Source organism: Panonychus citri, unplaced genomic scaffold, assembly GCF_014898815.1.
Source record: "Panonychus citri isolate SS breed McGregor unplaced genomic scaffold, ASM1489881v1 Contig00050, whole genome shotgun sequence".
In the NCBI taxonomy this organism is placed as follows: domain Eukaryota; kingdom Metazoa; phylum Arthropoda; class Arachnida; order Trombidiformes; family Tetranychidae; genus Panonychus; species Panonychus citri.
Window position 1 is genome coordinate 809,456 of NW_026515455.1, and position 18,443 is coordinate 827,898.

The 18,443-nt window shown below is 30.5% G+C and overlaps 1 protein-coding gene across 2 annotated transcripts in view; it reads left to right on the forward strand.

Moving 5' to 3' along the window:
• LOC128385782 (nephrin-like) overlaps positions 1-18,443 on the forward strand; it is a 74,281-nt gene that overhangs the window by 1,163 nt on the left and 54,675 nt on the right. The gene's annotated exons all lie outside the window — the stretch shown is intronic.

Here is an 18,443-nt window from a genome sequence, read left to right on the forward strand (position 1 = left end):
GATGATGAAGATGAAACCGGTTGGATGAGTTAATTAGTAAAGAAAATTTTTCCTTCTCTATCTGCATCATCATCCTTCATCCTTCATCTTCATCATCTTCTAAATTTCAAGTTTGTCTCTATTCGTGGGAAAAAGATGACCAAATGATTGTAGATTAATGGTGAAAAATCATCTCTTATCTTACTCATGAGAGATGAAGATGATGATAAAAAAGTGAGAGAGTGAAATGATAACTTCTCTCTCTCTCTCTCTTTCTCTCTCTTTCTCTCTATGATGAAGATGATAGTGATAATGATACTGTTTCCTGTTAGAATCTCATAAAAAAAGATACTCAGAATTTCAGAACTTTTTTTAAACTTCTTTTGTAGAGATTATCTCTTATTTTCTCTTAATTTTTATTATCATTTAAATTTGATCAAAATTAGAAAATTCTGACAGAAAATGAACTTGTTTTCCTCTTCATTAATTGACAATTTAATTACGAGAAAAAGTTAATTAACAACTGAAAATGAAGATGAAGAAGAAAAAAACTTCTCCATGATAATTGAAGATTAATCTTTTTAATTCAAACTCACTCGAGATTAAAAGATGATTATAAATGTTTATCATCATTGTTTTCCAACTTGAAGGATAATTAAGTTAATTGTTGTTACTCTTGTTAGTGGACAATATTTAACACCTTATCTTCATTGTCTCAATAAGTTGATTAACTCTTGATTATTATCCATGATGATGATAATTTGTTTCTGTTTATCCTTAGATTTAATTGTAATGACGATTCGCATTATGATTAAGATTAAAACAAAAGGCAATTTATTTTGTTTTTTTGTTCATCATTGGATTTGATTGTTACAAGAAAATGTTAACATAATTAACTTAATAATGGTAAACACATGAAAGTGAATTAACTTTGATTTTGATGATTAATTATTTAGTCAACATTTTCATTATCATTATCTCAATTATTATCAGAACTTTTTCCCTCTCTCTCTCTCTCCCTCTCATTCAAACTCAGAATTCACAATTATCTCCTAGTATATATTTATTGTTTCCATATATCATGTTGGTTATATTGTATGATGATAATCACAATGGTGATGATGATGTTTATCTGGCAACTGAGATGATGATGAAACAAGGAAAATGTTTTTACCATGTAACACCAATGTTATCATGGTGATAACTTTTCATCTCGACAGGAAAATATTACTCTAAATGTGAATAAATTATTGTGATAACTTTATTTTTTGCTCCATGAAGATAATGATCATGTGGACTATCATGGTGATGATGATGTGTTGTAATGTCGACAATGGTGATAACGGTGAAATGTTATTCAGTGGAAACAAGGAAATGAAAATATTGGAACAATGGGAGAGAGAGAGAGAGATGATAAGTTGTAGGAGTTATGATGATGATGATGATGATGATAAATGAAAGGTGAAAAGTGGACTTTGGCATAATTTTAACAAGAAAACTGTTACATGTTGGTGAAGATGATTATTTATATTATGAAGATGTAATAATGATACGGATAAAATTGATTGTTATTTGTTTATCATTAGCATCATTTTCATAGTGATAAAGATGAGAAATGATGAAAAATATTGGACATAAGATTTTACTTGCTGATGATAATGGTGATCATTTAAGATAAGTGAAGATGAAAACTTTATCATCTCTAATATTTATCATCTTTTAGTACAATTCACCAAATTATCCTCATTATCATCATCACTATTAGTTTACGATATCATTATCATGATGATAATGATGATAACAATATGATGAAATATTATCATGAGCATCGCTTGTACCATTCATCATGGAAACGGAAATGAGGAAGCAAGAAGTTGTCTCTCTCCTTTTTCTCTACCCCTAAGAATTTACTCATCTGAAAGAGATGATGACAAGTTAAGGATGATAATGATGAGGATGTTACGTTATCAATTGTATTCCAACTGAATATTACCTGAAGAAAGTAAAAGGAAATAAAGTAACTGAGACATTCAGAATTTCCTTAAGGTTTATGTTGGACTTATTTTCCTCTTCTTCTTTGTAAATAACTTTGATACTAATTGTACCTTTCAACTTGATCATTTTGTCAATCTTTCACTTTGTCATCAGGATTTCATCATCTTCTCATCTTAACATCATCATCTTTGACCCATAAACGTTACCAACAATAAGTATTTACTCAATCATAAAGAAGAGAGAAAAAAATTCTAAGGTGAAAATTGGATTGATAAGATGAGAGAGAAACAGAGAGAATGCTAGAAATAAGACTCCACCCGACTTTCTCTTACCTGAAAATCTTAAGAAAATGAAATAATTTCTCTTCATCTTCATCCTCATCCTTCATCTTCTTTATCATCCTCATCTTGCTTCAAGAGTCTCCAATAAAAGACATTTATTTGTATTAACTAAATGTAAGAAAAACTTTTTCCTCTGTAAAATAATATTACCTTTTTGTTAGACTCTTACCTGAGATTGACTTTCTCTCACCTTGACTAAATAAGAAAACAACATTGTGGTCATTATATTAAGACCATTATCATCATTGTTGATTATTAGTTGCAACAATTAACATCTTCTCAACCGTTCACATTAAGATAACATGAATTAACACCAATGGTAATGATGATGGTAAAGGAAAACATCATCATCAACATTTTGTTAATCCAACGAAATCGTTGACGAAAGTGAAAGTTTTTTTTTACCTCCGATACTTTTGTTAGCTTTTCTGTAATGATAATGATTATTATCATTGGCGTGCTGAGAGTAAGATGATAAAGATGATGGGAAACAATAGGATGAAAATGACATTGTGATAGTAACCCCAAAGGGATGATGATAGCTTTTTGTCTGAAGATGATGATGAAAAGATGAAGTATAAGATCAATGTCTTAACTTGATGAAGATGTGTGACCATGAAAAGGATATAAACTGAATTGATGATTGATAAAGATTTTTTTTATTCTATTTTTTTTTCTTTACTACTGTTGATTGTTGTTGATATGAAATCTTTTTGTAATAATTATCATCAGTTGTAATCATTTTTAGCTAAGGATGAGGATGAAAAGAGAGTGATGATAAAAATCTTACTGGACATTAAATAAGATTTAACTTTAAGCTTCAAAAAGCTCAAATATAATCAACTTATCATTTAGAAAGTTTTTTCTCTTTCAAAAGTAACTGAGAGAGAAAAGAAAGTAAGATGATGAGAATAGAAATGATAATGAAATTGAAAACAAAGAGATGGACAAAAGTAAAATGATTGTACAGGTAAGATTGTCGCAAGAGGGTGACATCAGTGGGAGGGATGAGGATAATTTGCTTATGATGGACACAAGAAGATTAATAAGTTTATGAGAGAGAAACGATTGACACAAAATTAGAAGAAGATAAAAATAGTAAGCTAAATACTACGATGATGATGATGTGCGTGAGAGAGGATGTTAATCTCACTCACCCTTTCTACTGTTATCATCATTGTCTTTCTCAGTCTCTAATGAGCTAAGGGATTTAATGAGCCTGGTAAAAGTTGATAACTTTTTAAATTATTATTCAACTGCGGACCTTGATTATAAGGCCCACTTCCCTTTCCACTTTGCTTCAACATCATCATCATCTTCATTCAGACATTAATACTAATTTTATGAGAGAGAGAGAGAGAGATAGTCAAAGATCATCGACTCCTCAATTTTTTATCTCTCACACTAACTTATCATCATCTTCTTACTTGAAGCCCACTCTCCATCATTTTCATTATAATTTCTTGAGGCTGGACAAGAGTTTACTCACTAAGGGATAAAATGTTTTATCTTCTTCATCATCTTTCGCTGTCGGTGAATAGAGAGAGAGAGAAGATGATGATGATGATGATGAAGAAGATGTCTCTTTCTTTTTTCTCTTTCAACTTGTCTCTTCATCTTCCCATGAGCCTAACCCACTCATTCAGTTCCCACTGAGTTTTCTGTTGATATTTTTAATTTCTTGTCCTCTTGTCATTTAATTTTCAATTTACTTCTTTCCTTGATTAAATATGAAATTGCAAACGATAATAATAATGATGATGATGATGATCAATCTAATCATTTACATCATCCTGTTAATCAGTATGAAAGATGATTAAGCAACTAGAGATGAGAGGAAAACAATTTATAAGTTAAACAAAAATCCTACAATTTCAACAAAGATAAATGTTTATGTTAATTGTTGATGTAACTTGATATTCATTTATACATCTATGTATTTACAATCAAATATAATTATCAACATTCAACATTATCATTATCATTATGTAAATTAACCTTTGATCAATGTACAAGGTCAAAGGTTATGATGTGACAATTGAATATAGTAAATGTTTACGAAATAAAAAAAAACTTTTTCATTTTCGAGGAAAAGTTTTTACAACTTGAAATAATTGTAATGATCTCAAGTATTGATTCAAGAATTTATCTTTTCCTTAATGAATACAATGAATGATTAAATTAACAAATTGTAAAGATGATGATGATGATGAAAAGGATGATGAAGATAAGTTTTTGTTGTTAAATTTTGTATAATGTAAATTGGTTGATTGTATTATCGTCTTTGAAGTTAATGGATGAAGACAAATTGATTTTACTTGATTGTGTTATTTGTCACCAGGAACAAAATGTAACAACAATTTACTTGATTGTAGTTTTTAAAACTATTATTAACCAACATACAATATTATCTGTTGTTGTTGATGATGATGATGAGATGAAGGGATGAGGATGATTACATAAAACTCTGTTTATAAATTCAGTTTATGTTCTTGTGATTTGTCTTGTTGTTTGCAAAAGAAAATGCTAAGAATCTTTTGTTTACTTATTTATATTCTCCCTCTCTCCATCGTCATCCTCATCTTCATCTATTTTTTCAGAGAGAAAATGATGAACCAGCTTGAATACATCAAACATGATGATCGAGGGCCTAGAAGATGAGGGATGAAGATTGAAAAGGATAATGAAAAGATACCTTTAACCTCTGTAACTTTGGTCATTTTTCATGGTTTAGGAAAAGATGTTGATGATAAATATACACAAGAATATAAATTAAATGATTGCCTTTAGGGTGAAGATGATGAAGAAAAACGGAGAGAGCTATTTTTCTATTGCATGTTTCATCTCCGTTTCTTTTTACCATTTGACCTTCAATGGATGATAATGATGAAGATAATTAGCAAAGAGGATGATAAGAAGATGGAGATTAAGAGTATTGAAGACGCGTGTTTCGTAAGAAGATGTCAGCCGACGCCTTTGGACTTTGTCTTTCATCGAGTTGCTTTTCGAACACGCGTTTTTTTCCCTACAACCAATACGCACTTAAAGTACTCCCTCAACAGGGAGATACTGAACTAATGAATAGAGTGAGAGAAAGAACTCTTATCATCATCATCTTATTTGCTTCTCCTCTTTTTTTAAGGTTGGGATGAAAATGAGGTTGATGAGAAAACAGAAATTGATGATGAAGAGGAAAAGGGCAGTTCAAATGTAAGTGTGAATGAAATGAGATGAAGATAATGATGAACAAGAAGCAGTGTTTTCATTTTGCTTCTTTCTGAGAAAAAAAATATGATGATGATGATGAAGATGAAGTGTAAATGAATGAAAAAAAGGTAGCTTCAAGTAAATTGGATACGATTTCATGAAGGAACGGGAAGAGAAAGATTAACCAGAAAAAGAATTGAGAAAAAAAGGAAGATAAAAGTTTACAAATAGAAAGAGAAAGATGACAAAGAAGACAGATGAAGATAATGATGAGGGATCAAACCGATGATGCTCAAGCAGCTGAGATTCTGTGATGAGGATGATTATTGACAGATGCTTTTTTTACCTTCTCTCTCATATTTACATGTAACTGAATCAGAAACTTTCTTGTCACTAATTGGATTTCAGCTTAACCCTGGGTAATCAGTCTACCTTGACCATCATTTCAATCATCATTATCATCCTTTACCTTATCCTCCTCCTCCTCCTCCTCATCATCATCAGTATCAGGCGACTGGACATATAATCATATGCAAAATATTAATATTATCAATCTGATGATAAAAATGGTAACACAAACTAATATTTTCTTTCATCATCATTATCATTATCTTCATCTTCTCATACCATTAGCATCAGCATCTCAAATCTAATCAACTTGATTCTCATCGTCATCTTTTTCTGGTCAAATTCAATTGACCATTGAAAACACGCAAAGATAATTAATTATTATCATGATTACAATTGACTGTCAAGTTAAATGTAACTTTGAATAAGCATCTTCTATGTAATAGTTGGTGTTTATCAAGATGAAAGAAAAATTGATCGCAAATTAATTCAATTGTAATTAAATATCATTAGTTGATTAGCGAGATTAGTGAACCAATGATTTATTTAATCTTCACTTAATTCAATATCTTCCATCTCCCTCTTCCTCTTCCTCTCTCTCTCTCTCATTTATGTTTATCTATCACCAATGTTTTACTATCAATATTATCATTTATTGACGATAATGATTATTAGCATCATAATTTCAATGATAATAGTCATAAATATCATCTTATTCCTCTTTTTTTCATCAAAATGCTTCAAATATATTGATTCTTATTCATTTGATGAAAAAAAGTTCTTATATCAATTCAGTGTTCGGATTCCAAGTTGATCATGTTGTTCATAAAGAGATGATCATTTTTTGATTATCAATAATATATAATATCATGTATATGGAAAAAATGAAATTTCTCATGATAATGTTTCAGAATTGAGATAAAATGTCATTGATATTACTTTTTATTGAACATTAGTTTCGAGGTTTGTTTAGAACTTTTTCTCCCCCTCTTGTTATCGAATTTCAGAATTTTTTTTCTTCGTTCTCTCTTCAAGTTATAAGTTTGATACTTTTCTTTCAGAGTTGTTGGAGTTGATTCTCAATAAAAATGAATGAAATTGAAATAGATAACAAAGTAATAATGATGATGAAAATGGATGGGGGTGGACTTGGTGCTTTGTTATCGAATTGCTAAAAGATTATCATCATGGAAATGTCAGAAGTTTTCACTGACTCTCTCGCTCTCCCTCTCATTTACCATGATAACATTTTCACTCCTGAAAGTCTCCATGAAAATGCTGAGATAAAGTCGGATGATAATGATAATATGATAACAATGAGCATCTTGAGTAGCTTTAAGATTATGATGATGATCATTTTTATTTCTGCTTATCAATACTCAAAATGATGATGATGATAACCAAAGAGGATAAAGCTCAAAGCTATGAACATGGATTACATGGAATACATAACAAGGTTCACTTTTTAAGGATAAAAATTGTTTCATCTTCATCATTATCATCATGAGGAGATAAAAAGAAGCTAAAGAAAAGCATAGTTGTCATCAGATTGATAGAGAGAGAGAGAGAATGATGATCACCAATGAGACTTGGAATTCTGGTGAAGATGCTGGAAGATAATTCCATCAACTCTTTACCATGCAAAAGGTAATTGGCCAAAAGAAGACTAGGAAAAGCTAAAAGAAGAAATTTAAGTCTCTTCTCTTTCAGGTTGACACTTAAAGTCTCTTTTTGTCTCTCTCTCTCTCTCTCTCTCTCTCTCTCTCTCTCTCTCTCTCTCTCTCTCTCTCTCTCTCATTCTCTTTCTCTTAATCTTCGATTGAAGAAGAAAAAAATTCTTTTCTAAAAAGAGAAAAGATCAATTGAACTGCAGTAGAAACCGTTAGAACAGAATATCAATGTGGTGCCTTCGAATCAAAAGTAACCTTATTGATCGTAAGTGATTCACTTTTCATCTTTTATTTTATGTTCGAAATGTTTATCATCCGTCAATAACTTTTCTCGAGTCCGTTCAATTGGAACTATTTTCATCTTCATCTTAATCATCTCACATATTGAATCGAACAGAAAACTGGCTCATATAAGAGATGAAAATGACCTCATTAGAAGGGCCAATGGTGCAAATGCTTTAGAGAATCAAAGAGAAAGATAGAATCAAATCTCCCCTTACCTGGTTGAAGATAATCATCATTATCTTTCTTCATCTTATTCTGTTTTTCATCATTTTCTTTCAATAATCTACTGGCTATTTTCTGATTCTTTATGAACAATACCTCCTATGATGATAATTTTTCGCCACTAACTCACTTCTCTTAATGGTACTTTCATCTTCATCATCACCATCATCTTTTGTTACCTGAGTGAGTATCTTATATAAGTGAGAGTTAAAGGTTACCTTTTTATTTTTTTACGAAACAGAAGCAAAAAGGTCAACAAGGATAATGGAATCAGATTAAGATCGGAAGAGTGATTTCTTAAGATGATGATGATGAAGAAAAAAGATATTTGAGATTGACAGAAGACGAAATGATGATAATGATGATAATAGGGATGAACGAGATACCACTTAACATTTGACAGAAGTTGATGATGATAATCATTATGATGACCAAGCCTTGAGGCGATCAAATTGAAGTAGCCGATAAGGAGTCACTCTTTTTTTCACTCACTTAGAAAAAAGATGATAATGATGAGAGAGAAAGAGAAAAGAAAGAGAGAAAGACATTAATTCTCTCCATAGGTAGACAAAAGATGATGAAGATGATAATTGAAGAGGGGGAGAGAGAGAGAGAGCAAAGTGGAAAGGTGAAGATGAATGTTAACTCATCATTTTGTAGTTGTTTCTATTCATACCTTGTAACTTTCATAGACTCTTGAAGATGATGAAGATGATCAGAAAAAGAAATCAAGATGCTAAAGTCTTTGGTCTTTTCTTTACATTATCATCATCATCATCTTGTTGTTTTCTCGTTCTTTTTCATCTGATCATCAATTTCTTGCTCACTAAAACCAAGATAACTTAATCCTCTCCAGTATTTACCTTTAATCCAGTCCAATCAATCAATTATCATTGATGTTAATGTTAACTTGTAAAAACAATAAATTCAAATTGCTAAAGTCCAATCAATTATCATGAAGATGATAATTTTCCTGGTAATTGTTTTGAAAGTTCATTTGAAACATTTACCTTGAGGCGATAACAATACAATTAGATTGGTCTTTCAATTGGAACCTTTTGCTTGTTTCAATCTCCATGGAAATTAAATATTTTATCTTCATCCTAATCATGTTTTCATTTCAAATTTGTTGTGATTCGTTGTTATGGTAACTCAGGAAAGTTTCAATTTTCGCTTGGAATTCAAGATGAGGGTAGAAAAAAATTCATTTTTTTAATATTTTGAAGAAAATTTTTTGCTTTATCCTAAGAGACGAGGTGAGATGATGATGATGAATTGACCGTGAATATCATCTTTGAATCTTGAATCTATCATCTTTATCATGATGATGATCAGTCTCTTTATACAATGTTAGTGATGCTCAACATAAAAGATTGAAACAGTTTCAGTCTTGTTATCTATTATTATTACCTGTTATCATGAAGATGATGATGATGATGATGATTATAATCATCTTCATGATGGCTTAAACATTTTGAAAGTGAATAAGATGAAAAAAAATCACCTCTGATTATGAATTTCTTTGCCTTGATTTAACTGATTATCTGTGATTTTTGATCCATCTTTTCATGTTAAAAAACTGAATAATTATCATGATGAAACATGTTGATGGTAAATGTAATTACTCACACCATGGGAATATGTTGATAAACAATCAGTTTAATGATAATTTCATGTTTACTGTTTCAATTAAAATGAACCATAAGATTTGAGCTCATGATGAAATATTGTGGTGGTTTATGTAAACCACAAAAAATGAACATACACTAATCCCTCATCCTCATCATCTCCATCTCCATCTCCATCTTCATCTCTCTCTCTCTCTCTCTCTCTATTAATAAATTCTCATCTTAGTTATTACTATTCTTTTGAACATTTTTTAAAGAAAATGCTGATGACTATATGGATGAAGAGGAATGATGAACGACATTCAGGGTAACATTATACAAACTATAATTCATTTAGCTCATTATCCTTTTCATCTTCATCTTCATCATCTTCATCGTCTTCCTCATCAGTTGATCTTGATGATCATTTCTCTCCTCCTTCAACTTACATACAACTCAACACTCAATGGTAATAATAACAATAATCATAATCAGGGTAATAATAATAAAAACTAATGGTTAATAATAATCATAAAATTGATAATTTATATGTTTCCTAAAAATAATCATGATAATCATTTGCTCAATAATCAACAGTCAATATCAATATTTGATGATCAAGTTTAGTTGTTATTTTTTCAATGATTTGCTTTTGTGGTAGGCCAAAAAATTAATTTTCATTTTCAAGAAAATTATAATGAAAACGGGATTGATCAGTAGTTCGTTTGGTGATGATTATGATAGAATGAATTTCCAGTGAAAATTGTACCAGAATTCTGGGATAGAAAAATAGAGAAGAAAATTTTTCATCCTGTTTGAATTTCGAACATGATAAGAGATATTGGAACTGAACAGAATGGTGATAATGATGAGGCAAAAACTTTTTGGAGAATCGGAAATAACCGGATATTAGATCAATAACAAGTGCCATTGCCACCTCTTCCTGACCTTTTGCTATTGATTATTTATCATCATCAACATGGTTCTCATCATCATCATCATCATCGTTGGGACTTCCTCCAGATCGGAGCAATTTTTTTTCTCTCTCTTCCATTTTATCTATTATTTTGCTCACCCATTCACCATGAATCTTGAGCTTGAAAATTTCATCTTTTATAACTGAGTTTAAACTTCGTAAATTGATGTGATACTTTTTTACACAATTTCCGGAATCAATGTTGTGATATTTTGATGAAAAGACAGAAAATGAAAAAAAGAAACAGTAATAACAATGTAACTACATCATTATCATCATCTTCGAGTAAAATGACAGTCAAATGACCTTGTTTCTGGTACTGGTCATTATTATGTGTCCCTGATAACCTCACATACGAGTCTGTTTCTTTCACACAATTATCTTTATCATTTCAAATACTTTGAGCTACTTTTCGTTGGGACGAAATTATCTCGTCACAACAACAGAACAACAAAAAAAAACAGTAAAAATTTTTCTCGTTGAGAAGAAGAAAAAATTTTCATTCATCTAATCGGTTAATCTTCTTGAAACAGTTACAACAATTTCCCAGTCAATTGTTTCAATGAATGAATCAACTTTCTTCTTGTAATCTTCCCTCTTGAACATGATCTTTATCATCAAATATCATCTTATTGTATTGTCACCGAAAAAAATTCTGCCTCAGGCTGAACAATTTCAAGTTTATCTCGATTCTAATACAGTTTGAATAGAAGAGTTCAACAAAAAAGTTCCAACCAAATGGTAACTGTATTTTTCCAACGATCAAATAAACCATTTCTCTCAACGACCCAACAGGTTTCTAATTGCTGTTCATATGCTGGTAACAATTTGATTAAATAATAATCGTCACAAATTGACTGTTATTAATCAGCTAATCATTATCTTCTTGTAATTAGCATTTGATTATATTGAATGATCAAACGATTGACATTGAGTTTACCTGTAGAAGCAAAAAAAATAATTACATGTTATAAGCTCAGTACTGTTGTCAAATGTTTGGCTGTAGTTAAATTGTAATTACAATCAAGTTGATTGTTGATTTGCTTCTGTAAATTAACTGAATCAACATAATAATAATTGATGGAGATAAAAAAAACAGGCTGAAGGTTATTATACAAAATGATGGTGATCATCATGTTCATGGTTGAGTATCAGTGATAAAGTTAAATACTCGTTACATTGATACTCAATTTTGTATCAATTCTGTAATTCCAATAATGTATATCAATCATCATTTCGTTATTGTAACTTTGTCTCCCTCATCCATTTATCATCTTGATCCTCATCTTAATCTTCATCGTCATTATCAGTAAAGTGTAATAATAGTAACATTGTCATTGTAAAATCTTTGTGTGCATAATCATAGACAGAGAAGATTATATTTCTCAGAGTCTTTTCATCTTCACTTTTTTTCTCTTCTTCTTTTATCATCTTCTTTCTGATGATGATGATGATGATGATGATGATGATATTCAGTCTAATAGGAAACAAATGATTGGTTGAATCAGATCAATCTCCCTTTTAACAACTATATTAACCCTCCAGGTAACATGAAATTAGATTTCGTGCTAAGATACAGTATTTTTTTTCCTTGGGAAGAAGATGAATGAAAGATAATCATCTGAATAAGATGATGAACATGATGGAAAAGGTATCAGTTCGAAAAAGATACATGGAATTTAAAGAATAATAGAGAAAAAAGGTCAATAGTGATAGAGAATGAGATATTATTCCTATTCTCTTTGAAACTTATTCTATTCTCTCTTCTCTACTTAAATGAATCAATCAGTTCTCTCTTTTCTCATTGATTGATTTCAATTGCACTTTTAATGTTAATTATCTTTAATTGTGTCTGGTATTTATCATGAAGAATTAAAAATGAAAAAAAGAAATGCAAATGAACAGAAATTCTGAAGAAAAAAAAGTTCTAAAATCTAATGAAACTGTTTATCTTAAATGATTAGGATCAAAGGTATTATAATGATAATATTATTCATCTTCATGATAGATTGAGTTAAACGCAGGAAAAGTTTGTTTTCAACCAGAATCTGAAATGGATAATGAAGGGAATAGGCAAAGTTTTATAATGGAAAGAGATGGAAATTAAAGATGAGGATGCTGAAGAGCGGAAGTGGGAGGATTCTCATGGGAGAGGTTACCTTTTATATCTGTTGTTGTTTTTTTCGTTGTTGTTGTTGCCTAGTTGATAACATGATGGATCCAATTTAAATATTTTGAGGTTCCTATTGGGAGAGAGAGAGAGAGAGAAATGAAGATAAAGATGAAAAAAGATGATAAAACTGGAAGAGAAATCTTTTCCACTCTCTAATATTGATCAGAAACAGGAAATAGCATTAAGGTTAGACTCTAATTTTATGTAAACTTTATCAGGTTCCTAAAAGATGAGGGAATCCTTGGTGAGAGAAGAAAAGATGATGAAGATAAAGATGATCAGTGAAAGTCGATGGAAATTAATAGTTGCAATGACAATGAAGATGAGGATGAGGATGAGGATGTTGTTTTAGTGGTAATGATGATCAATTTAAGGATGATAACCGATAATCATTGAGTTTCTTTATGTTTATTATGATGGAAACATTTTATTATTTTTATGTTATCATTTTTATAAAAGAGAAGAGAGAAAAAACTTTTCTTTTTCAAAAAAGATGAGAGAGAAAAAAATTATTCCCTGAGGCTATTTTTCCTTAAGGTTATTATTTCTTGAATGAGAGAGAAACAAACCATTGGATGATGAAGTTGATAGATCCAGGTAATAGTTATCACCCTTCTCCTGCTCCCGATCATCATCATCATCATCATCGTTTTCATGGGAAACTTTATAATATGAGTCCTTTTCTCATCTTATTATCACTTTCAAGACATTAATGTGGACACAAATTTAGAAATAAATAAATGACCAGAGAGAGGAAGATAAATTTGATGAAGACAAAAAAAACAAAAGAATCTCATCCTGAGACAGCCCTGTCATTAGCATCGTTATTAATTTTATCTTCTTCATCTTCAGTCAACGAAAGGTTATCATGTTGAACTTGAGAAATTTATCAGAAAAAAGATAATTCGAAAAGTTGAAAGTTTCGAAAATTTGGAATAACTTTTTTTAGAACTCGCGACATTTTTTCACTACTGATGATAGAATATGAAAATTCTGATGCAATTTGCTCATCGTCACAACCATTAGGATGATGATCGTCATCATCTTCCTCACCATTATCAACAACATGATGATTATAATTAGCATTGAATCTTTGAATCATCATTGAATAGCCTGAAGATATGAAAGAAAAGTATATTAATAATAAAACGATTGCCTTAAGACTCTTCACCCTAAGAAACTTTAGAAAAGAAAATTTTTTTTTCTTCTAAAGTTCTAAGTTCCAAGTTCTAACATGCCAATGTACACAAAGCCTAAAATTAAATGACACTCAGCCTCCCAATTCCCTCCCCTTTATCATCATCATCATCACCATTATAATCACAACCTTAACATTATCTTCATCTCTCTTCTTACCTTGACTATTCCTTTGCTACCTGTAATCCACTTCCACTGCTGATAATAATAATAATTACTTTCCAACGAATATCTTAACCTAACGATCAGATAATTACTATTAATGTTCATTTCGTAGTTGTCTCTCCCTCTCTCTCACACACACAGAAAATGTTTCATCAATAATAATATTTTGTCATCATCATTTATTATCGTTACTATTATTTGAATATCACCTTGATTACCTTTAAATACCTTTGATGATATTATCATGTTATTATTGATTAACTTAAGTTAACTTTTTTAAAAAGTTATTATAACGATGATGATGTTTAATTTGCTAACTTTATTACTGTTCTTGTTAATTAACATGATGAAAACAATAATAATACATTTCCCAATAATAGCCAATCACTTACAGGATATTAATGAAAATTTTGTTCCTTCAACTTTAAGGTCACGATATTACAATGTCAAAGGTTAGAAATCAAGTTATATGAGTTACTGTTAATAATATGTTACCATGTTTATTATATATCTTGAAACGATATTGATTATTTATTAGATGAAAAAATGAACAGGAAGTTGATGATGGATCCTGAATAAAGATAAACAAAGATGATGAAATTAGAGAATCAGAAAAATTAATATAAATGTAATAATCATTTCAAGTTTGATTCTTATTGATGAAGATGAAGAAAATTTTGATTAATTTGTTTTCTATTAAGATGATGATGATTAAATTGAGAGAATAGAGAAAAGAAACTTTTTCCTTTTCTTATCATCTTTATCAATAGATTTTTTCATTTTCTATTGAATCTGATTTTATCTCTATCATCATCATCATCATCATCAATGAACAAAAAAATAAGTAAATCCAACGAAGCAAACAAACATCATCATTGGTGATAATTGTTAAATCAACAAATGATGATGATGATTGTGTGCCAAGTAACATATAGCTGATTGATTTCTCATCTTTCATCTTCCTTATATCATCTTAATCATCTTGATTGTAATAACAATCAAAAATTGTAATGATCATCATGATAAAAAAGTGATAACTTGCCATTTAGAATGTAACTATTGAGAGAGAGAGAGAGATTCGTAATCAACAATCAACTTTAATTTGTTTATTCAACATAAGCATCAGTATTGATCGCGTGTTAATAATAATAACGTTAACTTGTTTTTCCTTATAAGTGATTCAACTAATCATGATAATTAAATACCCATTGATTAAAGACAATTGGTAATCTTCAATCAATTTATTCACAATCTCTTTGTAATTGTATAACCAAAATTATTGCTCAACTTTTTTCACTCCGTTCCAACAATAACAAATTGCCTCACCCAGATGATGATGATGATGATGATGCCCTAGATAATGATGTCTCTTGTTAGGTAATACAAAGTGATGAGGATCAGAATGTTCAGAAGTTACCTGGATGATGTTAATGATGAGGTGCTCCCAAAATTATCATGTACCTGTGATGGTCTGCAAAAAAGGACTAATCTTTTTTTTTCTTGTCAGAATGAGGAGAAAATACATTTTGTGTTGATGTTTTTGCATGTCAATGACTTTTGCGTGTTGATGATTGATTCACAAGCAGACAAAATGATGATGATGATGAGAGAGAGAGAGAGAGAGAGAAATGAGGGAATTGTGATGATAATGACGGAGAGGGAATCATCATCATCTTATTTTCACAATGATGGTGATTCTCGGGAGCAAAAATGTAACCTTGAAAGTTTATAAGAAAAAAAAATGATTGAGATGATGAACAAGTGAAAGTTATATAAGATTTTGCTTCGTTTTTTTCATCAACTGTAGGTAAGAAAAAATTATCAGAAAGAGAGATAGAGAGGAAATTAATTGAGGTGAATTAGTTGACTCACTGTAGTATCCTCTTCTTCATCTCCTTTCATGGTTACTCACTCATCAGTTCTGAAGGAGTCTGTTAATTAGTGGCAAGAATATAAGTCCAAGGAGAGAGTGAGCAAGATAAATGAAGAGAGACAGGTAAGATTAAAGGGGGTGGTCAGTAAAAGAGATGATCTAAGATGAAGATGGAAAGGAAAAAGATAGACCAAATCGTGCTAGGTCAGTAGTAAGAGAGAGAGAGAGAGAGGGAGAGAGAGAAATCTTAGGTAGATAGAAAGGAGAGTCTCTCTCTCTCTCTTTGTAAGGTGAGTTTCTAAACTGATGAAGCAATTAATTTCGGGTTGGCCGCCATTTTGGAAGATCTTGAGTTACTCCGGTTCTCAGATCTTATAACAATCTTTTAATACACGGACTGCTCTCTCTCTCTCTCTTCTCATCATCTTATATTCTCTTACAAGACTAGTTCTCTATCTCACGCTGCTCTCGCTTTCTTCTTGACCTCTTGTTCTCCATCATCTTTCTACTGGTTTTTTCTTTCTCTTCTTCTTCTGCCTCTGGTTTTCCTCATGATCATCATTTTCATCTTCCATTAGCTTCTCTTTTTTACCTTACATCAGAAAATACTAGTTCTTTGTACAGCATCACCTCTCTTTCTCTCTTTCTTGCAGCCCTTAGGCGATTTAAGCAAAGGCCACCATTGAATTTACCTTAGCTGCCCACTTTCCTCCATGCTTATGACCGCCTCTTTTGCTTCATCATCTTTTTGCTTCTTCAATTTATATCTTCAAGACTCTGAATTAAATGTACCCTCTATTAAACCCAATTTCTTACCTCTGTTCATCTTCATCTCTCTCTCTCTCTCTCATCTTCCTACTTTTTCTTTCTTCTTTATTTTTCTCTTCCATCATCATCATCATGTAATAATGATAATTTCTTTTTCTGCTTTTTTTTCTATCTTCCAAATGATTATCCTCATCATCTACTTTGATTCTTTATTCAATTTAAATATCTTAACTTCACTGATCCATTTAACTAAGGTAGACATTTGCTCATTTCACTCAACTGATTAGTAAAAACAAAATACAAAACGTTGATTAACAACATTTAACTAAATCACAATTATTATTCAACATTTTATACTTTTAATTACAAATCATCGCCCACTCAAAACTGTAATCATAATGTTGATAATAATAATAATTATCACCATAGATTAGGATGAAAGATAATCCATTAAATGTTGTTGATCCTAAGCAATAAGCTTTGATTTATTTACAATAATCAAGTGAATGAAGTAAGAGCAAAAGTTTACTAAATCATCAAATCAATTGCAACAATCAGAATAAATCGTATTCACTTAAATACCATGATAATAATCGTTGGAAAATCAATTGAATCACCAAAAGGTAATGAAACGATAACCGATAAAGATTCATGATAACATTTTATATGATTGAAATTCTGAAGAAAATGAAAAACTTTTGAAAAATGAAAAAGCCGAAATTCATATTTATCCATTTTGATTGTATTGATATTAAAGTGATAATATATAAACACGGTCAACATGGTCACGCTATCATAATGATATTAATCAGGTTTCCATGGGTTAATTCATGATGATGAACATGAAAAAATGATGATGATGATGATAAGCCTTATGAAGATTCCGTTGAGATGATAACCTTCACTGTTTGGCTCCGTGATAAGTGCTACTTTTACTTGTTTCCCCTTGATTCTCATCATATTTATCTGTCCATCTTCATCATTATCATCATCATCATCCCTTTTATATATATAAGTTTATCTGCCTATTTATTTTGTCTGAACTTTTTTTCTTCATCTTCTCCTCTCTCTCTCTCATGTATCATCAATATAATACTTTGGTGAGGCTTCAACAGATTTTCTCAGGCCAATATCATGTTGAGCAGCAAAACGTTTTCTCAGATTATAACACCTCATTGGGTTTCTCATCTTCATCCTCATCTCCATCCTCATCTTTCAGAGTTTTACAGATCTATCAGATTTATCCTGTTGAAAATTTTTCACTTCTTCTCTTTCATTTTCCTCTCTCTGTCTGATTCTCATATAAAACCCATATAAACAGGTTACATGATAACCACCAAGGGAGAGGGAAATAAACATAGTGAGTTAGTTTGAGAGAGAGAGATACATGATGATGATGATGATGAGAGTGAGAAGACATCAAATAATAACAGCATCAGAAAAAAATGAATAACATGAAATGAATGCAAAGAAAATGTGAATTGCTTGTTGTTTGTTTGCTTATTCACAAACAACAACAATGTAAACATCAATTTTCATTGTAAATGGATATCTACCAATGATGATTATTATGATGATAAGGATGATAAATATACAATATGAATGAGGAAATACACTTGCGCCACCTACAAATAATA